General features: G+C 32.0%; 1 protein-coding gene across 1 annotated transcript in view; it reads left to right on the plus strand.

Moving 5' to 3' along the window:
• PRKN (parkin RBR E3 ubiquitin protein ligase) overlaps positions 1 to 27,581 on the plus strand; it is a 1,861,641-nt gene that overhangs the window by 50,097 nt on the left and 1,783,963 nt on the right.

Below are 27,581 nucleotides of genomic sequence, written 5' to 3' on the forward strand. Positions count from 1 at the left end.
ATGTTGTGGTATGGGAACCACCTGCCAGTGGCTGCCAGAGATCTAACTCAGACTTTTAGAATGGATCTCTTCATGTAAGAGGATAATGATGATACAAGGAGACTGAGAAGCAGTTGCATTCTCTCATCTCTCTCCTCTTCCCTCTTGCCTCCAATTTATTTCATTCCCAATCCACAAGGAACACCTACATTAGCAAAGGCTGCTTTGCAAAACTCCTTCAAGTGTTATGATGCAGAGCTATGTGGCTCTCGGGAAATTAATTTGCCTCTTCATCTAGGCATGGTCCTTAACACATACTGAACTATGTTTTAAATATATGTAAAAAGTTTTCTATTTAGGATTCTATACTGAATCTTTAAATCCATTTTTAGTTCATCTTAGAGTCTTAGCAGTTACCTAGACCAGTGCTTCTAGCTGAGGCAGGAATCTCAACTACATCATATGCATTAAGTGGCTATAGGTTCTGGTAAAAGATTTCTACTGAAAGGAACTATTTCCAATAGAGGTCCTTTCTATTGGGAACAAGTTCTTGGTATCAAGAATAAAGTTGAATCCAATTTCCAAATAATGTTTTATAAGTTAAAACTTTAGTTCTTAAATTTTCTTAAAGCAAAGTAATTTTTATTATTTTTTACTTGCTACTATGGTGGAAAGAATTGGTTTTGTCAAAGAACTTTCATTCAAATATGACCTCTGATACTACCTCTAAGACACCTTCTAGAATAAAATCTGTGATTATATATACTTTATTTGGTTTTTAAAAGTTTTTTTTGGCATAAAAATTAGTCACCTATGACAAACTTGCAGATATATTCCTGAATTAATTTAGATTGGACAATAGATAAAAAACATAATTTGTCACCTGATAGATATTTTAAAACTTTCTTGTTTTGATAGGACTTGCTAGAACTTCGATTCCTACCTTCATAAGTTTGTTAAGAGTAAAGTGCTGTGTAAACTATTGTATAAACTTTCAATTGGGTTGCACTTTATTTTTTAGTCAAATATGCTTAGCATACATAGCACAATTTTAGAATTATTTTAGAATATTTGGGGAACCATAGTAATTTGTTCAGTTCAATAGGCAATTATTAAAAATATATTATTGCAACAGCTTCTTATCAGGTCTCCCTGAATTCATTCTGCAAATGGCTGTAAGACTAATTTTTATAAAATATTACTTTAATCATGAAATTTTCCTTAAACTCTATCAAGATTCTGATAAGTTCACACTCTCTAATCTAACTTTGTATTAACTCATTTATTTGGTGTCTACCCTACAAATCTGATGTACTTTGCAATACCTTTCACCATTTAAGTTTGCTCCAATTAAGCCTAAGCCTTCAGTGTATATCCCACACATAACATCTTAATCCCCACGTTGATCATGGTTTTTTTATTTTTATTTATTTATTCCCATTTTTATTTTTTTATTTATAATTTTTTTCACAGTATATATGCATGAGTAATTTTTTTTATAATGATCATGGTTTTTTTAATGGGATTGAAATGTTAAAAAATCTTGTTTACATTTTGTTTAAAATATTTAACAACTATGAGATAAAGGATTTAGAATACTTAGAAAATAGTTTAGTTTTGTATTAAAAGCAGTATGTAAAAGTGCTAAATGGACTTCAGTTTCAGGCAGCTAAATTGTATAATGGATAGAACTATAAACCTGAAATTGGGAAAACCTGAGTTTAATACAGTACTGGATACTAACTAACCATATAATCTGAGGAAGTCATTTAACCTCTTCTGACTTTATTTGATTGCTCATCTGCGGAATGATCATGATATGAACATCAGCTTTCCAAGATTATTGTCAGGATGAAATGAGATTACATATCTATAACAAATTTCATGTATTTACAAACTTTAAGTGAAATATTTTTAGAATAATCAAAATAAAATATTAAAATAATCATCCTTATCCTCATCACTACTGCTGCTAGGGAATAGTTCAGAGGAACCCTTGTAAACAAATGTACTTAAATTCCCTAATAAAGATCTGAAGGTTGATTTGCTGAGGAGGTTTACTTTTCTTTAACAGTAAAGTGAGATATTATCTGCTAATAGGGAGTTTTATATTGTCAGTGAAGAAACAGTTTATATGATTCTTTTGCTATTGTTTCCATTGTTCGAATTGAAAGAGGCAAGGAGGTGGTGGGAGCATCAGGGATTTTTCATCAATCTGGAATGCTAGAAAAGTAAAGAAAGATTTTCTTCTTAAACCATCTCAACCAGGTAGCTTAATTGTCTGTAGCTAAGAAAAGAAGATTCTGCTAGTCCATAAGGAAAATATTCCAAAGGCATTTTGATGCTGATCTTGAAACCTATTAAGCAAACTTTCTTTCTTTTATGGTAGAATTTATAGCAAATAGGGAAAGAACCACTTTAATCAAAGTCTCAAGACTTGGTTAAATTCCAGATTAAAATATCATTATCTACAATTAAGGATTAGTAATACATGTGTTAAAATATACTTGGGTTTTTGTTCTTTTAAAATTTTGCATTGACATATTCATTATTAAATGATTCAAACAAGCATCATTTATCACTTAATACATGCAACTCAGTATGCTAGATTTGGAGATATAAAAAGTTTATAATTTAATGAGGGAGCAATTAAATATTTATTTAAATCAGTATGATAAAAGGTGGGTTTTTTGGGGGGGAGGGGTTAAATCTGTGTTTCTATCATATTCTGTGATAAGAGCCATAATGATGAGGAAATTTGAGGAAGAAGAAATTTCATTCAGGTCTAGAAATCATGTATAACTTCATGGAGAAAGTGTCACCTGAGGTAGACCTTATACTTCAACAGGAAAAAATTGGGAAAGAGTGTTTTCTAGACAGGAGGCAATAGTTTGTCAGTTCATAAAAGTTGGAGAATGCATAATGGTAATAGCAACTAAAACATAGAGCCTGTAAAAAGAAGTTATATGAAATAAGGCTAGAAAAGGAGGTTTGTTTTCTGTGGAAGGTTGGGAAAACAAAATTAAGTAGTATGTGTTTTGTACTCCACGGGATGTGGTGACTTGAGTACTGGGACTTAGGTTACCTAGAAGACCTGGAATAGAGTCCTAGTTTTTATACTTTCTATTTTAGGTAAGTCATTTTCACAGAAGGATAGGAATCAAATATTGAAGAGATATTAGCGATCATAGAATAATAGATTTAAAGTTGGAAGCAATTTAGAGGTCTACTTTTTACCCCCTCCAATTTACAAATTAGGAAGCTAAGAATTAGGCTAAATTACATTCTCAGAATCACACAAGATGATTTCAAAATACAAACTTCAAATCCTGTGTCCTTTCCACTATGACATAACTCTGGAAAAATCAAGGATTTAAGGGGATGATTTAGTCTTAGCAAAAAGGAGAGGTCCTCATCTGAGAAAACAAGTAAAAGATAGTGATGTTTCTAGGTGTAGAAGAGATATACACCTCTAAATTTAGTGAAGTAGGATGTTTGGCCGTAGCACTATCACTATAGCCTATGGACAATGTGCCATAATTCCAAATAAAGTATCTAATTCAGTGCAACAAATGACTTATTCTGTGTCCAGTCTGTATAATAAAGCACACACAACAAAGCCCCACTAGTTTAGATAATAGAGAAAATGGAGCTAATATGTGTATAACTATCTTATTGAGTTCTGACTCAGTCAACCAGCATTTAATAAATACCTACTTTGTAAAAGACACTGTGCTACATACTGACAAAATGAATACAAAGGCAAAAATACCTGCTTTCAAGAAGTAATTTGTCTTCTTTCCATTTAAATAGTCAAGACTTTAACCAGGTAGTCATTACCTATACTATTATAATGCTTTAAAATTTGTATTTCTGTTTCCAGTATCTTCTTTCCTTGATCCACCAAGTAGTTAACATGACATTTCCTAAGGAGCAAATCTGACTGTGTCATTCCCCAAGTGGGATTGTACTGAATGTATTCCTGTAATTGCCAAAGAAACATTTAAGTCTTGCATTTAAAGCACCCCTCCCAATCTATATTCAACTTACTTTTCTCGTCTTATTTCAGTGTAATTCTCACCATGTTCTCCAGCCAAACTTATCCTGCTAGGCATTCCTACAAACTCAACTTTATTTCCCACCTCTGTGTGAACCCACATGGTTTTCTGTCTTTCCTTAAAATTCGTATCTTTTCCCAAGTTTTAACCACTACTTAAAAGCATCTGTGCTATCTTTTTGGTCTTAATGCTCCCTCTAAACCTCAAAATACTTTGTGGTGATTTGTTTAAATATATATTATGTCCTCTAACAATATAATTTGAGAGTAAAGATTGGGCTTTTTGTTTTTAAATCTCCAATTCCTAGTTAACAGTTCCTATTATGCTGCCACACAATAATAATAATAATAAACGTTTTTGTATTATATTTTGCCAAGAATACCATCTATTATGGAAGCCAGTTATAACAGCAGCCTCTTGCAATAAAGAGAAGAAAATAAAGGTAGAATTTTTGAGTTTCACTAACATTTAAATAACTTGCTCACGATTGCAAAACTAGTACGTGTCAGAGGCTAATATTGAATTCTTCTTAATGAAATGTAGCTCACTATTCACTAGCATGATTTTTGCTCTTCTTTCCTCTTATCAGCATACAAAAATTTGTATATGTTCATATCCATATTATATTTGTGAGAGAGAGGAAGGGAGAGGAAAGGAGAAAGGAAATGGGCAAGAGAAAGAAGGGAGAGAGAAAGAGAGTGAGTTTTGCCTTACTTCTGTAGACATTATACTGCCTCTGATTATGCCAATTTTTACTATTATTTTTATGATGATCTCTGTTTTTCAAAATTTATATAGGTCATAATAAATTGATATTAATTTTGACATACATATATCTTAATATTTTAATAGTATAATTTTCAAACCTCAATGTTGGCTTTTGCTTTCCAATTGTTCTCTCCTTATCTAAAATGTGTTACTGTTGAATTAGCCTATTCACAGGTGTCAATTTTTTCCTTCCAGCTTGTGTTTTTACCTTTCTTTCCTTTTCCCTAACTTCCTATTTATTAAGAAGTTGTCAATGGAAAAGAGAGAAGTGATCAATACTAGTAATATATAATTGAAGTTCTTTGATTTCATTCCTATGCTACTTCACTCTTCATCCAGTCCAGACCATGCTCTTCTCTTTATGATTCAAGTTTTAAAGATGAGGTATGTTTTACTTATTTCCCCTAAATTCTACCTTCCCTTTTTAATGCCTCTCTTCCTGTCCCTGCCTATTTCCTGTTGATTTCCAGATTCTCTGAATGTGTGTGTTTATCCCTCTCTTTCTTGGTTCTAGTGTCAATAAGATTCATAAAATACCTACTCCACATTCCCACATCTTGTTTGTGTACTCTTCTGGAATGTTCCACATATGAGAAATATTAAATTTCTACTCTTTGTGCCTCCATTCTTTTTTAGAGAAATATATTTTCCTTGTATTTTTTTCTTTTAAAATACATAAAACAGAACAAAGCCACTGCAGGCCCCACATTTTTCTTTCTTTATCTGCTCTGTGGATTCTTGAAGTCAGAAAGATACTAGAAAGACACTTATCTGTTTTACTCCTGTTATAATGTAAACACTTCATCATATTTTAGCTTCTTTCAATTGCGCTAATATATTTACCTTCATAGGTTTCACTTCTTTTGTGGTTCAAAGATTCTACATATTTCTAGGCTCTTAATCAGAAATTCTTGAAAGTCTTCTGGCCTATTAAAATTAAATTTTCCCTTGTAGAATTACCCTTAGTTTTGTCAGATATCCTTGCTTGTAAGCTATTTTCTTTCACCTTTTAAAAATATTGTATTCAATTGTTTCCTCTCTGTGTTAACTCCCCTCTCTGTTATATGAAAATAGCTAGAATATAGTATTGTATGACTATAATTTTTTATTGGACGGAGCTGAGGTACTTATATGTACTCACATAAGTAAATGCAAAGCACAAAATGATTACAGAGGTTTTCCTGAGAGGAGAATCTTGGAAAATTAGGAAAGACCTCTTCTTAGAGAGGGTGATTGAATAGAACTTTGGAGAAGCTACATATTCTAGAAAGTTCAACTGAGGAGGACGGCAGAGTATGTGCTAAAGCATGGAGAAAAAATACAGTAGCATGTAGGAGTAGCAGAAAAGTTTGATCATGGAAAGCATAAAGGAAAAAATGTATTAAGTCTAGAAAATGAGCTCCAGCCATACATTAAATAACTAAATTTAAAACAAAGAGGTTTGTATTTAATTCTAGGGAAAAATAGGGAACCACTTGAACTTTTTAAGTGGAGGGTAGAATTTGGTTATATGTATGCTTTAGGAATATCTGGAAAGAAGGAAACGGACGCAAGACGACAAATTAGGAAGCTATATCAGAGATTAGGTGATGAGGAATAATGAAGATCTGAGCTTGGAGTGGTAATTATATGGGTATAAAAAGGGAAAAAAAAGTAAAACATGTTTTGGATATGGAATTGATAAGACTTGGCAATTAGCTGTATAAATGGGATAAGAATGAGGAATTGAGAATGGGTCCAGCCAGGGTTAAAAATTAGTGTGATTGAAAGACTGGTGGTACCCTAAACAGAAACAATAACACTTAGAAGAATCATGGAATGGGAAGGGAATGAATTCTGATTTGGACATACTGAGTTTGAGATTCTAATTTAAGTTTGGAAGTTCAATTCAAGATACAAAATGGTCTGAGAGTGGTATTGGAAATCTTGAGAACAATTAAATGTAGACATATAATCTGAGAGTTATTTGTATAGTGATGGTAATTGAATCTCTGGCAATTCATTGGGTTACTGAGCGAAGAAGACAGTACTCTGTGGTATCGCCACAGCAGGCCATAGATGATTATTCAGCAAAGGGAGATAGAAGGAAGGAAGAAGGTATGGAGAATAATCAAGAGAAAATTTCCACAAGAAATTCAAGAAAAAACAACAGAGGGAAGAATATCCAGAAGGATGGACAGCAATGTCAAATGCTGCAGAGAGGACAAGAAGGATGAAAACTGAGAAAATTTTGGTCATTGATTTTGACTATTAAGATAGCATTAAGATAAAGTCACTGTGGAAATAGTAGTTCTAGTTGAATGATGAGGTCAGAAGCCAAATTGAAAGAGGTTAGAGAGTGATTATGGAACATATAAGTATTTACTGCTCTTATATGGTTTGAGGTCAGAGAGCAAGCAATTATCCCTGGATTTGGGGGAACTTTGGGTGATTCTAAACCACTTAATCAAGAAACAGGGCTAAGTACTCTGTTCAAAGAGTACCAAAATCAACTATAAGGAGACCGAGCAAAAGGGACAATTGGCTTCCTACAAATTCTAACTTGGTAGCTGTGAAAATATTTTGTATCTCCACATAAAATTTCTAGTCATCTCAGTGAACTCAAATTTTCTAAATTTGAACATATATCTGAATAGAAAAAGATATCAGTTTATATATTAATGATCAAATGCAAACTGTAGTTGACATTAATATGAACCAGCTGAATTAAATATACTTTTTTTTTTTTAACAATCATTTAAACATGAAGTCAACGGGTCAGTAGTTGCATATAAATTTACACAATGATATAGCTGTTTACTTTTTTAAAACATTTTTCTGGCATGTTTTGAATTGAGATTTTTCTCATTTTACGTATCTTGCTGCCTTAACCAATATAAGAATTTGTCATCTAATGTAAATATTAGCCTAGTTGGATTTTGTAACACATGAATTTGTTGATTATCTTTACTATTTGGTGGCTTTCCTAAGGTTCATGTGGAAAATGAATATGCTAACACTTGATGTAATTCTCTTTTCATTTAGTTTTTAAAAGTTTTCCCTTTTTTAAAGGATTATTTGGGGGGGGGTGTTGGGATTATTATTTATACTGATAAAATTAACAGGGTTGAAAGATTGATAATAGACGTTAAGATTCCCTTTTAATTTAGAGTAGTATTCTGGTCCAGTTATGGTATAAGAATTTGAAGCTCTTTTATGTGGATTTGCTAAAGTATTTGTTCTTTATGAAAGCCAATACAATCAGGAGAGCAAGCATAGATAAAAAGTTACATAAGATTGTATTTTAGTAGTGAGACTGTTTTGTGACCATGTTCTGCAGGCAGACTAGAGATGACAGTATTATTTACTTTTGTTGCTTGGGGTCCAAAGAGAATAAATTGCTATTGATTTTTGAGACATTACAGTGAAGTGTCTGAATACCTACAGAATAGCTGGGTGGCAGGACAGCCAGTGATTATGTATAGAAGCTGCCTTTAAAATGAAAATTCATTTTCTTCTTATTGTCATCAAGAATTTTTTTCTGATTCTTGTAACCAGTAATAATAAAATGTGGTTGGGGCAATTACAATTATAAATGTATTCTATTCCCCCCAAAAAATAGAAGCCAAACTCTTCCAAAGCTATTTAAAATGTATGTTTTGTGTATATAGTTTATATAGTATATAGGCGTGTATATAGTATGTAATACATATATATTATGTGTATACATATATGTGTGTGTATATATATATACATATATATATGTACATATGTTTCAAATATAAAAGTGACTTTTAATGTTTTAAGTTTCTTATGCACTTCACCAAAGACTATTTTCCAAAGATTTGGCAGGATATAGGCTGGAAATCAGGTGTATTTAATTGTACGTAATAATGTGTACCTATCATGAAAGGTTCATTTTCTTGTTACTAATTTCTTATTTTATTATTCAGATTGGATCTTTACATATATATTTTTAAACATGAATTGGGTAGAAAAAAGGCAAATTACATTCATTTGTTGGATATATTTTTTCATGCAAACATGTTCTTTTTCACACTTCTTTGCATGATATCAATCACCTTCAAAACTGCATCTGTTGTTAGCATCAGCAAGGAGCAAAATAAATGAAATACCTAAAAGTATTGCTTGACTCTTCCATGTCATTTAAAAATTATCAATTATATGCATCCAATGTAATTTATAAGATGGTTCATATTTCCTAGAATCCTTTCCTAGAATGGTTTTTCTTTTCCTTTTGAGACAAATTTCTATGCCAAAATTATTGGTATAAACAAACTCAGGGTTAAGCCATTTTAATTATGAATAGTCCCAATAGGGACTTAAGTTTATAACACTAGACAATGGTAATGGGAAACAGAGATTATAAGCAGTTGCAGCTTTTCATAATTAAATCATCCCTTTAAAAGAAGAAATGCATGCACCAAAAGTATATATAACCAATAAACTTAAATCTGAATTTGGTAAATTTTAAATATACCCTCCAAAGTCTAGAAATAAGTCTATCACCTATTAAAAACAAAATAAAAGAGATGATACTTTGTTATGGGCCAGAATTTGAAACAAGGTGTTAAGTCAGTGGAATTGATAGAGACAATGATTGTTTAGCAGGGTGCTTAACAGTTTTCAGGTTCAGTACATGTGCTTAGTCCTTACTAGTTCCACAAGATCACACCTTTCAGAGAGCATATAAGCTAGGAACCTCAACCAGGATTCAGTCAGGGAGATTTAGAAGCCAGAGCTCAAGCTCTCAGAACCAAGACTACAAAAGGTCTCTAAGAAAACTAACCGGGCCACAGAAAAGGAGACGCCTTGGAAAGAGACCATAAAGGATTTGGACTTTAACCCCTGGCTCCATTTGGGGTGATTACTGAACTGAAATTAAGCCTGCTTCCTGAGACCCCAAGGAAACACCAACAAGAGAATATTATATTTTAGAGAAGAATATTACAATACTTACTCCAAAATACCTGTCTTGAAAGCTGATGGCTTGTATGAGCTGTGAGTTTTTATAGTTATTTGTTTTTTCCCTCTTTTGTATACTAGCTAAGATACTCGTTTCTCTCTTCATCCCTAGCATACAACATAGTGCCTGACCATAGATGGTGCTTTAAGATGCTTACTTGATTGATTGATTAGACTCAAAATCTAGAGGTCATGGGTTTGGTTGTGGTTTGCCAATTTCTAGATATGATTTTGAGCAAATCAGTTAACCTATCTGGGTCTCTGTTTCATATTTGGTGAAATAAGGATAACTTCACAGTTTCTATGAAGGATCAAATAAGATAACGTAATGGACTTTGTAAACCTTAACTATCTATGTATTACAAGTACATGTTAATTACTTCCATATGACTATTTTGATTTCTTAGGCAAATTATTGCTTCTAATACATTCAGATATTCTCTTTGCATTTTGAACATTTCTCTAGAGGTTATGAAAGATCTATATTTAAAATTTTTTGTGGTAGAGGTAGGTATGCTGGGGCCTACAAGAAAGTAGCAAGTATGGTTTCTTTGTGAAATACTTGAAAATCATTTTGAATACTTTCTTGTTAATTTTTTAAATTCATTTCCCTTTTATGAAATAAATAATATTCTAGTAGGGAATTATCATTCTGTCAGCATATCTATCATCTATATACATATATGTATATATATATATATATATTCTGTCAGCATATCTATCTATATACATATATTTGCATTCATACATATGCATGATACTGATATGTATAAGTTAGTATATTTGTCTGCATTTGTGTGCTTTGAATTTATGTCTGCATATGCATACACATTGTTAAGAGGTCCCCTGAACTCGCCTTTTTTTGTTGCCATATTTTCAGTAATACTGGATCCAGAGTATGCAAGAATCCCTAAACATGTCAAAGATGATTCCCCCTACCCCTGCACTGACCCTAAATGCACTGACATTATTTGTTGTGTGAACCCCCAATATGGCCTCCCTGTGTCCTTGGGAGTCAGGATAGGTGCCAGTCATTAGCCTGTGAAACTGCTTGTGCAGCTGGGACTATTGCAGATTATTTCTTCACAGTCCAGCAGTTGCCAGGGGAAAAGAATGCTAGATTTGCCATCTTAATTATTCATGATTTCTCCTCCCCTGCCACTCCCATTTAGGTGGAGATTTCTGTTTCTCCTACTCTTTTTTGTCACAATTTCATAAATATTCAAGCTCTTTACCCTAGCTTAAGATTCCACTTGAATATTCATTTCTTTTTCAATAAATTTAGTTGCAACGCATTGGCATTGGCATTGTCTCATGTACTTGTGATAGCCTTTTTTATTAACTACATGCAAATATTAATATAAGTACATATATACACACACAAACACACATATGTATGTATATTACACATGCACAATCACACATATATATATACAATTGCATGTTTTTGCACATACAAAATTCTATCAGAGAAAAAAATTGTAAAACTTTTTGAAGGAATTTGTTATTATTTATTACAGTTCTCATATGCATAACATTTGTGAAATTGTGTGGGAGGAAGATAGATACATTCTTGTCTTTGTATTAATGTTTAAAAAGTTCTCTAAAAGTGATGTGGAATATGACTTACTATTTTTTCTTAGTTTTATTGTAGCTAGATTTATCTTAACTAGAATAAGGTACTTGAAATTAAAATTCAATTTATGTAAGACACGTGTTGAATTCTGAGGATATGACAAAAAAAATTCCCTCTATTTCAAGTATGCTTTAGTTTATTGGAATAGTAACTAACATTCATATAGCAGCACAATGCATACATTAAATAAAATAAGGCACAATATATACATTATTGTAGTTGAGATTCATACTATGGTGAGGTGATATATTATTTAGATATTATAATCTAGTTTGTAAGGTGCTTTTCCCTTTTTGAAGATGAGGAAATTGAGGCTCAGGAGATTATTTGCCTGTACAACTTGTAAAAATTTGTAACTAGTAAGGACCAGAGGGAATATATGAATCCAAGCCTCTTGGGCTTAAGCAGTGGTCCTTTTCCCACTACACAGTCCTAATTAATTAAAAGATTTCTAAATAAACTATTGATTTCTATATGTAGAGATTATCTGTTTTGTGGATTGGGTTGTGAGTTGACCAGATGTATGGTTTGGTAGGTATAGGGAAATTTTAATGAGAAAATTCAACTATTAATGAGGATCAGCATCTATTTACCATTTTATATTCCCAGAGAGTTATTTGGTTCCCTGAGGTTAAATGACTTGCCCATTGTCACATAGCTGGCATGCATTAGCAATGATATTGGAACCCATTTCTTTCTGCCTCAAAGGCCTGTTTTTGTTCATTCATTAACATCGTCATTCTTCATTTTGTAGCTGAAAAATGAGAGCATCAGAAAGGTTGTTTGTACAAGGTAATGCTCTTAAAAAGGTGACACGGAAAGCAGAACCCAAGTATTATAATTCCCATTGTATTTCTTCTATTTTTGTGTTTTGCTTCTACTTTTGTGTTCCAGTGCCACAAAACAATAGCTAAAAATGAATTCTAATATTGTTACAATGAAAACATTGAGGCAATCTCTTTTTTTCACATCTACACTCCTAATTTGTGTCTGTATAGGTTTTATTTTCATTATTCATTGTTGAGATTATACCATTTTGTGATTGAAATTTTGTTTTGTGATTGAAACTTGATAGTTCTTAGTGTTATCACTACTTTTTCCAATGATATTTTGCTTCATCATCTTAGAGTGATTCATAATTATATGTCAACCAATTATATCACAACATTAGCCTGACAATTTATTCTGCTTATATTAATAAACCCAAGTAATTTGTCTCATTTAAAATAATCATCTATGTTCTGTCTATAAATGTTAGATAAAGTTAATAATTTCCCTTGTGGATGAAATTGTCTTTTTATAAAGGCAAGTTGTACTAAATAGTCTTGCCATCTTTAAATCTTCACAGAATTTTAGTCAGAGTTTGGATAAAATACTATTCTCCAAAAAAATTAATATGAAAGTTGTTATAGAATAAAATATACTCTATAATGACCTTCTGTTTGAACAAATGAAGGTACAAATTCAACTCTCTGAATTTTGATAGTCTTATTTATTTTCAATGGTCTCTAATAAACTTTTAACATTACTGAGAGTTAATACAACCTAATACCAAGAGTACTGGTTACTAGTCATGAAAAGAGTGGTAGTATTAAATGCTTATTTGATTGGAACATCATTAATTTAAGGATATTTTCATTTAGAGTCCTGGAAAAATATCTAAATTGTTTTTGTCTTTTGTTTTATAATAGAGGTAATTATTTCCTAAAGACTAATATTTTCTAAATAATTCAAACTGCTTTACAAATTTATCTTGAGTAATTTCTATCACATTAGGAAAACCTGCAGGACTCCTTATTACTAACATATTTTATTTCATGTTTATATGTACAACCCAATTTATTCAAAAATAGCTAGGTTTGAAGTAATTTACTATAATCTGTTCAATTGTTCTTATTGCCTAGTTGTCAATTTGGAGACCATGAAGACGTGTAAGACACTATAAACTGTGTTTAGTGTTTTTTGTCTCCATCATTGTAATGTGCAAATGTAAGATTTAGGTGCCCAATTTAACTCATTGTTAACAATACTGAGTACAAGAAATGACATTTAAAAAATTTTATCAAGAATGATCATAGTGAAGTAATGAAGGCAAGAGATGATAAGGGCAGTTTTGATGCTGCCCTGATACAAATTAAAAGTTTAAAAAAAAATCCCTCAAAGGTTTCAGTACTTTAGGCAAGGCCTTTATTGGAATACTTGAATAAGAATCAGATAAGCAAGAAAAATATGAAATGGTTGAATTCTGCACCATTGGAAAGATTTCATACAGTTAAGCCAAGGATTCATTCATCAAAGAATTAAATGTGTTCCAAGTGTTCATTCTTTTCAGTTAATTTGTGTGCTTTTTATGAGGGTTTGGGAGTCTGGGAAGCAAACTCTCTTAATCCAGTTACAAAACTGTTTTTCTTTTTTATGTTTAGTATCTTCTGTGCTTCACATATTGTATTCCATATAGTGGATGTTTAATGTTTCTTACTGTTGTTATTCATGGTAGTTGATTAATAAATCCATGCTGAATTGAATTCAATTAATGGGTGGCTCCCATTAAAGGACTTATGGAATGAAGTCAATGCATAGTAATTTTAAAATCCAATAAAAATCTTGCAAACTGAAGTATTTTTAAAAATATTTTTATGCACATGAAATTTTATTTTTCTCAGAGGAAAATCTTTACAAGGAAGGATCAGACAAAAAGGCTTGGAAAACTTGTGATTCTCTCCCAGAGTTAAAGTTTAAATTGTGAAAATAAATTTAAATGTTTCCTTTTACTAGAAATTTATTTTCCTTTTTCTACAGTTAACATAAAATTGACTGTTTAAAACAGTTTTTTGTTTGATGAAGGTAGTGGGAAGTATACAATATAAGTGATAGGTTTAGGCGTTATTTCTTTTCTAGTGTAAGTTATGGAAGACATAATAATTTTATTTGGAATCTATTATGGGTTAATGATAATGGTATGTAAGAAAAATTTTTATGATAAAAACTAAAGTTATTTTGAAAAAAATTGCTTTAATTGAAATCCTATTTTAAGGGTAAAATTATGTTATTGATTTTGATCAAAATGTCCTAGATGCTGATGAATTCATCAATTCACTTTTCACTAAGATTATAAATCTTTTAGCAGAACCATAAGAAAGTGAATAAGATGAATATTTTCAAATTATAGTGGCACATTACTTACAATGTGCAACTTTTTTGATATGTATGTTCTATTGGAATGGAAATGGATTTTAAGAAGCACCTTAGAAAAGTTATATATAATGATTCCTTTGTCACAAATAAAAATTAAATAATAATCCTATGTCTCAGATAGACTTCTCTACATAGGAAGCTGAATGTTGACTAAAAGTAGCTTTAATAGTCAAAGGAGAAAGAGCAGAAAGTATTTTGTTTTCAAACATGGTCAGAAAATGGATTGTATTTATAATCATAAAATTCTAGCACCTAAAATGTACTTATCCAAGGAAGGACTTAAGATAAAACACAAATTCTTTCTGCTGGGCTATAAAGGTTTAAAAGATTGTGTATGATTAATCCATAAAAAGTGGCAGACCCCTGAACTAACATTACCTATGTAAATGAAAGGCTTTTCACAGCAGGATATATTTTGCATCTTGATGCTCCCCACTGCATACTATTTCTCCTATTTTACCACTAAAGAACTTTATGTGTTAAACTCTGTTGTGCATACAGAACTTGTTTTAAATGTCATGACATTAAAAATGTATTTACCTACTTGAAAAATTCCTATTTAAAGGCGCTTTAAATACTATTTGTCTTAAATTAAAGTTTCAATATATTTGGAAACCAAATGACTTAAATAATGTTGATGTGTAAGTACCTAATTATTCTCCAGCTTATTGAAGATAGGTTGTATGTGAGATTCAAGTTCAAATTCCACTTTATATTCCTTTCATTACTATAGTCCCATAGGACAAGGAGTATTCAACATCCTTTTTTCCTGGATAAAAAGGAAGATAGTTTTTACACTTTTCCCAAATTCTGTTGGAATCATGCTGTATAGAAAAAAATACAAATAATTTCATTTAAATTTTGAAAATGACTAGACTGATGAGTGGAGCCAAGATAGTGTAGTGAAGTCAAGAAGCTGCTTGAGCTCTCTTACTTTCCTGGAAACCAAATGAAACCAAGCCTCTAAACAGAATCTGATGGAATGAAACCACCCTCTAGCTCAAGATAAATTTGAAGGACTTCAAGAAAGGTCAGTTTCACTGGAGTGAAAAGGTATTTTCAATTCATCTCAAACAGAGTCTGGGAAAGCCAGTGAGAGAGTCTTTATCACATCAGTAGCTCAGGCCCTCAGTCCTGGCTTAATAGTGGAGCAAACCAGTGGGGCATCCTCAAGTCCTAGAACAGAAGATAAATTCTTGGAAACCAGAATGTGTCCTTGGATGATGAGAAAGCTAGCCCTACAAATATAAGGGGGCCCCTGAGCTCAAAACCAAGGTTCAGAACTGCACAGGAAGCTTGGGACAATAGCTCCTTTACCCCAAGAGCAGAGCTCAACCATAAAAGTAAAAAAACATTTTTTTTGAGGAAATACAAAAAGAAAAGGAAAGAAAATGAGCAAAAAACAGAAAAGAGTCTTGATCACAGAAAACTACTATGGTGACAAGGAAGACCCAAACACCAACTCTGATGAGGAAAAAGTATCCTTAAAGGAAATCTCAAGGAGTGATATAACTTAATTTTAAACCCAAAGAGACTTCTTGGAAGTGCTCATAAAGAACTCCAAAAATCAAATGAGAGGTAGAAGAAAAATGAGAAAAGAAACAAGATTTGCAGGAGAGTCAACAACTTAGAAAGGGAAGGCAATTCCTTAAAAAATACAGTTGGCCAAATGTAAAAAAAAAAATCCACTAAAGAAAACACCATCTTAAAAAAAATAAAATTAATCAAATGGAAAAAGAGATTCAAAAACTTAGCTGAAGAAAATCACACATTAAAAACTAGAATGGGGCAAATGGAAGCTAATGATTCTATGAGATATCAATAATCAAACTAAAAAGAAAGGAAAAAATGGAAGAAAATATAAAAAACCTCGTTGCAAAAACAGTCAACCTAGAAAATAGATCCATGAGAGACATTTTAAAAATCATTGATCTGCCTGAAGACCAGGACCAAAAAAAAAGAACTTGGATACATTCTTCAAGAGATCATCAAGGAAAACTGCCCTGATATGCCAGAAACAGAGGGGGAAATAGTCTCTGAAAAAAATCCATTAATCACTTCTAGAAAGACAATCCTGCAAGAAAACCTTAAAGAACATTGTTGGAAAATACCAGAACTATAATATCAAGCCAAAATTACTCCAAGCTGCCAGACAAAAGTAATTCAAATATCAAGGAGCAACAGTCAGGATAACCCAGGATCTGACAGCATCTACAATAAAGGAGCAGAAGACCCTGGAACACAATATTCTGGAAGGCAAAGAACTTGGGTTTACAACCAAGAATTAAATTACTAAACTAGACTGAGCATCATCTTTCAGGGGAGGGAATGGATATTCAATGAAGTAAGAGACTCCATCATTTCTTTTGAAAATCCAGATAACGGATAACTCCAGAACTAAACAGAAAATTTGATCTTCAAACACAGAACTGAAGAGAAGCATAGAAAAGTAAATGAGAAAAATACGTTATTTAAAGATTAAACTGTTTACATCCCTAGATGTGAAAATTATATCTGTAACTCTTGAGAACTGTATCTGTTATTGGGGCAGTTGGAAGGGGACATCACATGGACAGAGGGAAAGGACAACTTTTCCATCTTAGAATTAGAAAAATCTAAAAACAAAATAAGAAACTAGGTAGGTTAATAAAATCCTAACCTAAATATTAGGTTTTCCTTTAGAGTTCTGGAGAAAATTGAATAGGGACAGAAAGGAATACACCTTTTTTTTCCTCAGGAGTACAAGGCATCTACACTAAAATTGACCAATTATATTAGGGTATCAAAACCTCACAATCAAAGGCAGAAAGGCAAAAATAGTAAATGCTTCTTTTTCAGACATAATGCAATAAAAATATATTCAATAAAATGTCAGGGAAAGAGCATCTAGAAATTCAATGATCTAATTCTAAAGAATGAATGGGTTAAATAATAAATTGCAGAAATAATTCATAATTTCATCCAAGAGAATGACAATAATGAGAGACAACATACTAAAACCTATGGGATGCAGTTGAAGCATTTCTTAGGGGAAATTTCCTATCTCTAAATAAATGAATAAAATACAGAAAGAGATCATCAATGAATTGGGCATGCAACTAAAAAAACTAGAAAAAGGAACAAACTAAAACCCCCCAGTAAAATACCACATTCAAATTTCTGAAACTCTAGGAAGGGATTAATAAAATTGAAACTAAGAAAATTATTAATATAATTAAGAAAACTAAGCTGGCTTTATGAAAAACTAACAAAATAGATAAATGTAGAGAGCCACAGATAGAGGGGAAACCCTCAGCAAAGTATAAGATCCTTTAGTCCAGTAAAAGGAACCCTGCTGACAATATCTGGTTTTGTTCTCATCTCCCCCTAAGGGTTCTCATGAGAGACTCTAATGCCTCTTCTGACTACAGCCTCTTCTCCATTTGAAAGTTTGCCTCAATCAACATATGCTACAACCATCCAGAAGTGATAGTGCTGCTTTCATTCTTCAATGTGTGGCTCATGGTGTGGGGGGAAAATAACATGAAAAAAAACAAAAAATGGGGAATTGTTAATTGTTCTCTGAGTGCCTCCACAGCTATGGATCATAGCATCTGAAGGAGTTTCAAAGCAGTCTTTGCTGACACAGGTGTGGACTGGAATGAGGTAAATTGGAGGCAGAGGGAAGAGGAGAGAGGTCAGAGGTCACAATGGCCTCAGTCAGAGAGGTCAGAGAACAGCAACTGCCTCTCAGTCTCCTTATATCATCCTCTCACAAGAGGAAATCCATTCTGCAGGCCACTGTCAGGTGGCTCCCGTGTAGTCCTACAGCTCTTGTATATTCTAACAGTTAGGGGACAGTGACAATCTGCATTGTAATTAAAGCAGAGTGATACCAAGTGGTAATGAGACATTTACACACAATAACAGTTGTTTATGTGATCCTTCCACAATATATAGTTAGGGCATTCACAGTGTACTAGAGTTATGTAAGGGTATTAAGAGATACGTGAGTCCCACCTCTTCATTCCTCTTCTAAGATCAAGGGTGCAGGATGGTACTGAGATCCTCCAGAGAGCTAGTCCAGACATTATAGATAAATGTTTGGTTAATTTTATTAGAAAAAGGAAAGAAGAAAACCAAATTACAAGCATCAAAATTAAAAGAATGAACAAAATTAAAAGAATGAAAAATAAATTAAAGCAATAATTAGGAGCCCAACTGAATGCCAACAGGTCTGACAATCTATTCAAAATGGATCAATATTTACCAAAATATTAATTGCCCAGATTAACAAAAGAGGAAATACATTAAATAGTCCCATTCTAGAAAAAATTGAACAAAACCATCAGTGAACTCCCTAAGAAAAAGTCTCCAGGGCTTGATGAATTTACAATTGAATTCTATCAAACATTTAAGTAATTCCAGTACTATGTAAACTCTATGAAAAAATAAGCAAAGAAGGAGTCCTGCCATCCTTCCAAGACACAAATATGGTACTCATACCTAATCCAAGAAGAGCCAAAGTAGAGAAAGAAAATTACAGACTAATTTCCCTAATAAATATTAATGAAAATTTTAAATATTAACCATGAGATTACAACAACTTGCCAGCAGGATAATGCACTATGACCAAGTAGGATTTATACCAGGAATACAGGGCTGGTTCAATAGTAGGAAAAGTATTTCCATTATTGACCATATCATCTTGTTCATGAAGAGAAAAGCAATATAAATGATAATCTGATGCTTGAAATATTAGTTGAGAAACATTAATATATTTCCATTAGTTTCTACATACTGATATAAATGACAGTCATTGTATCAAGTCCCCCCATTTAATATGTTAGACACTTGCATGGGCGCAACTAGTTTGGTCCATCCTTGGAAACCTCTATTTCTTCAGGTTTGTCATAGTGAGTTCATGTGTTCTGGTGATGTGGGCATATTACAATGCTTCTGAATAGATTAAAGTCCTTAGTTAGATATTAGAAATTTTAGGAGCTTAGTGATACATGGGTAATTACAAATCATGATTACTTACCTCTTCTTAAAGGGGAAAAGAAGGAATTAGGAAGGAAACAGACATTTATGAATTGCCTACTTTGTGCCTTGGCACTATGTTAAAGTGCTTTACAATTATCTCATTTAGTCCTTAACAGAACTCTGGCAGGTAAGTTCTGTTATTATTCCTATTTTACATGTGGGGAAACTGAGAAGGAGAGAGATTAAGTAATTTACCTAAGATTATTCTGCTGTTTAAAATACTAATTTTCATTAACAGTACTTCTTTGGTGAAGTCTTTATGGAAATGTGGACATTGAATAAATTTAGTTCACCAAAAGATAGTCAAGAAGTTTGAAGATTATAACATGATTTTTTTTTACCAAAAAATTGTAATCTCATATCAATGTTTGCTTATAGTTGTAGAAACCAAAATAGAACTCAATTTATTTCCTTATTAGAGTTTTTAACCACAGAGAGAATACATTCAGTTATTTGACTTTCAGGAGAACATACATACGTGATTTGTATTTCTCAGTATACATTGACACAAATAAATCTCATTTTTATTCTTTATGCATCTATATTTCCTTTTGTTGATTCCAAAAAGATTTGATGTAAGCTCCCCCCCACAGAATGTATCCCTCAATCTCATATTAATGCAACATTATGACTTAGAATTAAAATGCTTGAAAGAAAATTCAAAGTTTATGATCCCCAAAGCCATGGTAATTCACACATACTGCATAAACAATATATATTAAAGGCATATATTTAACTGCATATGCCTTACAAAAAAATACAACATATATACTACAAAAATACTGAATTACAATTACTGTGGGAACCATAACTTTGAACTTCCTGACTTGTGTGCTTAAATTCTCAACCTAATGTCGAATTAGCATAATGTTTTCACAAATATATTATTGGTTCCAAATAGTTTTGTTGGAAAAACATTAATAAAAATATAATTCCTTTTAGATTATAACATTAGAAAAGGGATACAATAACTATTTGGACATTTTAACATTAATAACATAATTAAATATTTAATAAAAAGTTTCTTCAATGCCTTTCATATGTTCAAAAATTCACTTACATGGAATTTTAGCTAGTCCAGGAAACGTGGAAAATAGTAAGGAAACAATTTGTTTGATTTCTTGGTCATTTGATGGAATCATATAAATTTTTGTTTTGGACAGAAACTATAGAAATCTATTTCTGATTTAGAAAAGAAGCTATCTAGTTGGGATTCCTAAATATGTACTTCAGGAAACTTGAGTCTCAGGAAGTCTGACTCACTTATAGTGGACTCTCATTGCTTCTCCATTTAAATGACTAGTTCATTTCTATTGTGTTGACATATACATAGCCCTTATATAAACTATATTTCCAGTCTTTATATCATGACCTTTTCTTTTTTACAAGAAAAGTTCTGTAAGTGTAATAATATATAAAATATTTATTTTGTGAGCTAATGTTCCCTACTCTGACTCTAAAAAAATTAGAAAATCTAATTATTTTAGTTATGTTGATGAGAAAAAAAATATATCCACTAACTTTAGTTAGAATTAAAAAGGAACTTTATATTCCCTAAAATAGATTTGTCATATATGAAATTGTGGAATCAAATTGATTGTTGTTATTATTTTTGTAACTAGTAAAATTGTAAAATAAATTTGCTAAGGCTCACTTGAAAACAATCATTCAGGATATTACTGGAAGCTTTAAAAATAGTTTTCTTGCTTGATAGTGTTGTATTATTCATATAGCATTAAAGTGGTCTTTCACATGCTGTGAATCTATGTTGTGAGACAGTAACATATAATATAGTCAAATTTTAAAAGGAAGTGACAAAATGTTGCGCAGATCTATTCCAAGGGTCTAATAATGCTCTAGATAATAAACATTTGGTTAATTAACTTGGTTTCTAACATAGTTGTCTCCAAGCCATATTTAGCATTTTCCCTAACAAACTTTTTCAGTGGCATTTCTACCTTTTCACCTCCTTTCAATCTTTCCTCAACTTGGTGATACATAAGACAAAAAGGAATAATGATTCTTATTTCAGAGGAGGATGGATGAATGCTTTAAATCTGATAATAATTCATAAATATCCTGAGTTCCTTAGGAAGTTTATTTACATGTCCACACATAGCTAAAAATTTTATTACTTTCTAGTTACTACCCTTTAAAAAATACAGAATAGTTACATAATACAGGATAATTACTTTTTTCAGATAAGAATTGGAGAACTCCATCTCTATACTCAACATTCCAAGTTGATATTAGGCTGCTGTTTTTGAATTTATAGATTAAAAAACAAACCAGTAATTGACTTAATTTAGTTACCTATTTACAGCAAATGTTTTCTGTGGGAAAGTAGATTTTTATTCAGATTTAAGGTGGTTCACTGAAAGACTAATAAGGCTACAAATATCGATAGTGTCCTCCTTAGTCTCATAATGAGAAGTTCTTCAGAAGAACTGTGTTAATAGTAAATTCTGAAAAAGATAGTATTTGGCTTTTTTCTTGGGAATATTTTGATGCGGATTTTTCTTTCCATAAGCATCCTAAATGCTACATGGTGATCTCATTTAAGATTCTATGGTGAATCTTACTGTGCAATAGTCAATTGGCCTATTCCTTATCTTGTATACCTTTTAGTTTTTCCTAGTGAAATATTGTCTATCTTCCCTGAATTTTCTGAGGGGAAAAATGATTGTAAACTTAGGAGAACTAACAAAAGCAAAAAATAAAATCAACTTAGAAAATAAGTAGCATAATTTTACTTTAAACCCTTAGTTTTTAACAGGGCAGAATGAAATTACAAGTGTATATATGTGTGTGTATGTTTATTTGTATATGAACATGTGTGCATTTGTTTTTAAAGCAAAAGATTAAGTTTTTGTTGGGTATCACTTTCAAGACGTGTCCAGAGTTCTACCATTTTTGGAACTGTTTTTCTTTTTTCTTATATAATTGTAATCATTTTTTACATTCTTGTTAGGCTAAAAGGGGACTCTTTTTTCTGCTTTGTAAAAATTAATAGATCAATATAGCGTAACTTTTTGAATAGAAGAATATATTGTCGTTAGACTAGAATTAGAAGGGGCATTTGAGGTGATCTAACTGAATCACCTTATTTTTCAAATGAAAAAATTGAGACCTACATGGGTTAAATACCTTGATTCCCAGTAAAGTCCAAAGCAGGTCTAAAGATCTTTTGTAGAAGCAGAAATACTATTAGTTTGGTTTTGAACCTCAAAGTAGAAATCTGATTTTTAAGGGCCATAACTTGTTAGAGTGGACGTGGGCCTAGATGACTGAAGCTACCTGACTATTCAAATACATTACTGTTTGGGAGGGAACTCAAGCTATAATTTATAAAGTTAATACAAATACAGATTAAATAACTGTGAAATGGACACTGGCATTATTTACTATTTAACAAACTTTAGAAAGTTTGATGAAAGTTTAATAAAGTTTGATATAAAGGATGAGGTCTGAATAGGCCATAAAATTTTATTAAAAATATTTTAGGAAATTTGCTAATTCAATACAATAAGACTGGGCTGAGGAAAAAATATTTTTAATAAGAATTCTTATTAGGTAAGATATACAGCTTACAAAATAAACTACAATTTAAAAATTGGTTTACAAGCAAATATTATCTCAGACCTACAAAAACCATTAGACTAGATACTAAGAAATCTAATAGATAAAAATTCTTACTGCATAAATGATAAAATTTTGAATTGTATTAATTTAATTTTATTATTAATTTATTTTATTAATTTTCTTATATTTTCTTCTTAAAAGTGTTGCTAAAAGAGTTAGTTGGAGAGGCCTGTTATACAGTAAAGCTATACCTCAGCTGTGATTGGCTAACTTTTTCCTCTAAGTAATAAAAAAAAAAAGCAGTAGCAAAAATGGTGATTGTCTCCAAAAACATAGCTGTATCATATTGCCTGCCTTCTTCTCTAAGGATATCAGTTATCAATCACAAAATAAAAGCTTGCAAAAGTGGTCTCTTTGTTCGTGTTTGTGTGATTAGAAAGTCCCATTACATTTAAGTGTCAAAGGAATCATTTTGAAATATGATTTCTCTGTATTTGGGAACATTTACAGTCACAGAGGATTGTGGCCCTGAGGAATGCTATTCCTCCTCTTCCCTTTCCTTTCCCCTTTCCCTTTCCCTTTCCCTACAATCCTCACCATATATACCTTTCCTGTTTGAGATTAAAGAATATTATATGCCTAAAGAAAGCAGATTTCCCCAGGTATGTGTTTTATCATGCAAGTCTCAAATTTCCTCTAACCAAAAATCTTTGAGTCAAAGGAAGCACGTAGGGATTTATTGGCCAAATACAACTTCTCTCATAGGCAGGTGGAAAGGATAAAATAGGATGGCGATTATGCTTGTGAATATTCTGATAATACCATGTTTTTCTGTCCAACTACTAATGATCTTCTATACAATGCCTATAGTAATATTGAGAAATTGGAAACCACATTCAATAAGTTACTAAACTTGATGAAAGGAATGGCCATGAATTTCATGAGAGGGGAGAGGGTAGCTGGGAAGAGGAGAGATTCTTAAATATCCAATGTTAATAAATGGGACAGTATAAGATAATCTTAAAAAATTCTGACAATACCTGTTATTTCTAGTACTTTAACTTTTAGAATTCCAGAAAATCACAAAAATTCAAAATTAGAAGGGGGTAATAGAAGGGATATAATTCATCAATGTTTTAGTTTATCTTCTTTGAATGCTCAACAGGTTTCCAAAATATGGTGCCCAGAAATGAAAACAATGGCTGAGATGTGGTTTCTTGAAGGCATGATGCAGTAAGACTTTTGTCATGTCTTCCTTAACCTCTGATAATGTAATCTAAAATCAAGTTTCTTTCACAATGATTAGAAAGGGAAATGTCTTCTAAGATATCATCACATGTCATCTTCCTCATTATTTTGTCTTAGAAGGGGAAAAAAGACTTTTAAATTTTCTAAGTTAGATTGACTTACTCTTAGACCAGCTTAATCTTAGTCTTTCCAATGTTTTCATTGGGTTCAGACAATTCTCTACTGAGTAATCAAATTTCAAATGTCCATAGGACTAATCAAACTCTCTCATTTATTCTATAGTGACTTCTTTGTAAACTGTCTACATAGATATACTAGTAGTACCATATGTGATATTATAATGTTAGACATTGATTATACCACCTCTGTCTAGGGCAACTTAACTTCTTAAGACCTTAAGCAATCCCTCTTAGTCCAGAGAAAGTGTGAATATGCATTAGTGAAGGATATTATCTTGTATAAGAGTTCCCTATAAAAATTATATCAAGTCTCAATTACTATTCCTATCTCTTATAATTATAAAAAATCAAGTTTCTTTCATATGTGGTTTATATTGTTAGAAGGAAAAATGCCTTCCAAGCTCTTACCATATGTCATCTTTCTTATTGTTTTCATCTTAGAAGAGAATAAAGATTTTTAAACTTTCTAAGTTGGACTGACTTAATCTTAGGCCAACTCAGTCTTAGTCTTCCCAATGTTTTCATTGAATGAAAGAATGCCTGTGTCTTCTTAAAGTCTGCTCATTTATTTATCATTCCCTTTCTTGCACTCATTCCTCTCTGATCTCTGCTTTTTTATTAGGTGCTCTGCTACCTACAAATATGTTCAGGTCTCCCTCATTCTAAATGTCTAAAATACAGTGCTATATAAAAAAGCAACTGCCATAAAAATCATTTATTTCTCAACTCCTTGTAGTATGGCATAGAACTCTACTGAAATTTGTCTCAGAGGTTACTGGTGAACAGGTTGACCACTATATCCAATTTATTTTATTCTGAGAACTTCCTTTTCCTTGACTTCTTAGTTTTTGACACTGTCTTACACTCTTCTACCTATACTGTCTGAATACTCTTTCTTCTCTTGTCTTTCATGACTTTATCTTTGTATCTTCAACATAGAGCTCAGTACTTTATATATAGGAGGTAGTTAGTAATTTTTTAATTGAATTAGATTGAACCCATGATGCTATTCTAACTAGTACTTCCCATTAACTAATAGAATAAGATATTAATAAATAGTATTTATTAACAATCAATTAAAAAAAAACACTGAGATATCAAGAAAGAAAATATGCCAGTTGAAGTTGTCAGTTAACTTTAATGAAAGATATCTTTCAGTTAGATTACAAAATGGATCTACTTTTTTATTCATGTGTTCATGTATATTATTCATGTATGTATTCATCTTTTTATTTATTTGTTCTTTCAGACTTTCTGATCAATCCAGGCTTATCTCCTAGCCTAATACTGTAAAGAATATTATGGTACTCCTTGAGCAAATCATTTAAAGTCTCTATGATTTATTTTCTTCTCTAGAAGGAGGAAGATATATTTTCTAAGCTCTATTTTGTCTCCATTTCTAGCATTTAAAGCTTCAATTCAATGATCTGAGTAGTTTGTGAAAGAGAAATAAAGAGGTAAAATGAAGTGTCCTTCTGGAGGTCTCCGTTCGGGCACCAAAATATAATGTCTGGACTAGCTCTCAGGAGAATCTCAGGACCAGCCTTGATCTTAGTGGAGGAGATGAAGGAAGCAGGAGAGCCACGAGGAGGATGATCAAAGATGGAGTCTTCTGTCTGGAGCCTTCTTTTGTGTCTGTGTCTGAGACTTCTCAGTTCCCAGTCCTCTCAGCCCTTAAATACCTCAGTAAGATTACATCACTACAGCAACTGAGCATGTGCCAACTGTCACCATATCAATATCACACTAAGTATATGTCAACTAGAGTGACTACATCGTTACATCACATTAATTATGTTTAACTAGAGAACCATTATCCCATCAATCACACTGAGTACGAGCTTAACTATAAACACCCTTCTGTCCTTGATTCAACTATAGCTTTCCAGAGTTCTAGCCCTCTACAGTAAAAGTGGGATAGTTTGGTGGGAATAGAGAGGTTGTCCAAACAGAACTTGAAAACTAGAGTAGAACAGGAAAGAATAACTTCCAATTTCACTGGTAAACCGTTTACAACCCAAATATAATCTTATAAATGTCCATCATTGTATATAACACCCCATGCCATGTTCACAATGGTGAATAGTGAAAAATACTGACTAGGCAAAAAACTCAGTTGAGAAATGTAATAGTGTGAAATTTAGTAAATGTACAAAATTTAAATACATCTATTGAACAGGCACTATTGAAATGAATGCAGTAAATGATTGGGAAGGAGACAGTAGATGAGAAGAGGTTGAAAAGTAGATAAAAGGAAGTAATATTTGTGGATGCAACCTACCTGAGTAAATAGAAGACAATAGGGCCAAGGACACTAATTAGGGGAGTTATCAAGTTTTCTTTGTCAAGAAAGGCCTGCTCTTTCCCTGGATTGGAATAAAGGAGGAGAGAAAAGGAGGGTGATGTTAAAGATTTTTGAAATACAGGACAGGAAAGAGAGAAAAATCACTCCCTACAACCCCTTTAATTTATTAATGTTAAATTTCACATATACAAATACACTTGTGCATGACTCATAAATTACCATTGTTAGTAATTGAGGTAGTATTGGGCTCCTCCCATTGCTTTTCTTTTTGTATAGTGAAATTCATTGTCTGCAAGTGGGTTTCTATTATTGATGAGGTTACAAAGTTCAGAAAGGATGCATTATACAGTTTTAGCATAGTTTGAGCTTTCTGTCATTGAAAATTTGGAAATCATGAATTATACCATAATTAAATATCAAGGAATAGAAGTATAGTAAGTAGAGGGATAGATTTATAATCTGGAAAATCTGTATTCAGATTTCATCATTGCCCATAATTTGTTTACTCTGATCATGTTGTTTACCATCTTGGTGCCTAAGACAGTTCTCTGAGACTTAATTGCTTCTAAACTCTGTGTTCTGTATTAATGGAAGGAGTCACATATTAGAAATTCCCTGTACTGATGAAATCAGATTCTTCC

The sequence above is a fragment of the Sminthopsis crassicaudata genome, chromosome 4, assembly GCF_048593235.1.
Source record: "Sminthopsis crassicaudata isolate SCR6 chromosome 4, ASM4859323v1, whole genome shotgun sequence".
Taxonomy (NCBI): Eukaryota; Metazoa; Chordata; class Mammalia; order Dasyuromorphia; family Dasyuridae; genus Sminthopsis; species Sminthopsis crassicaudata.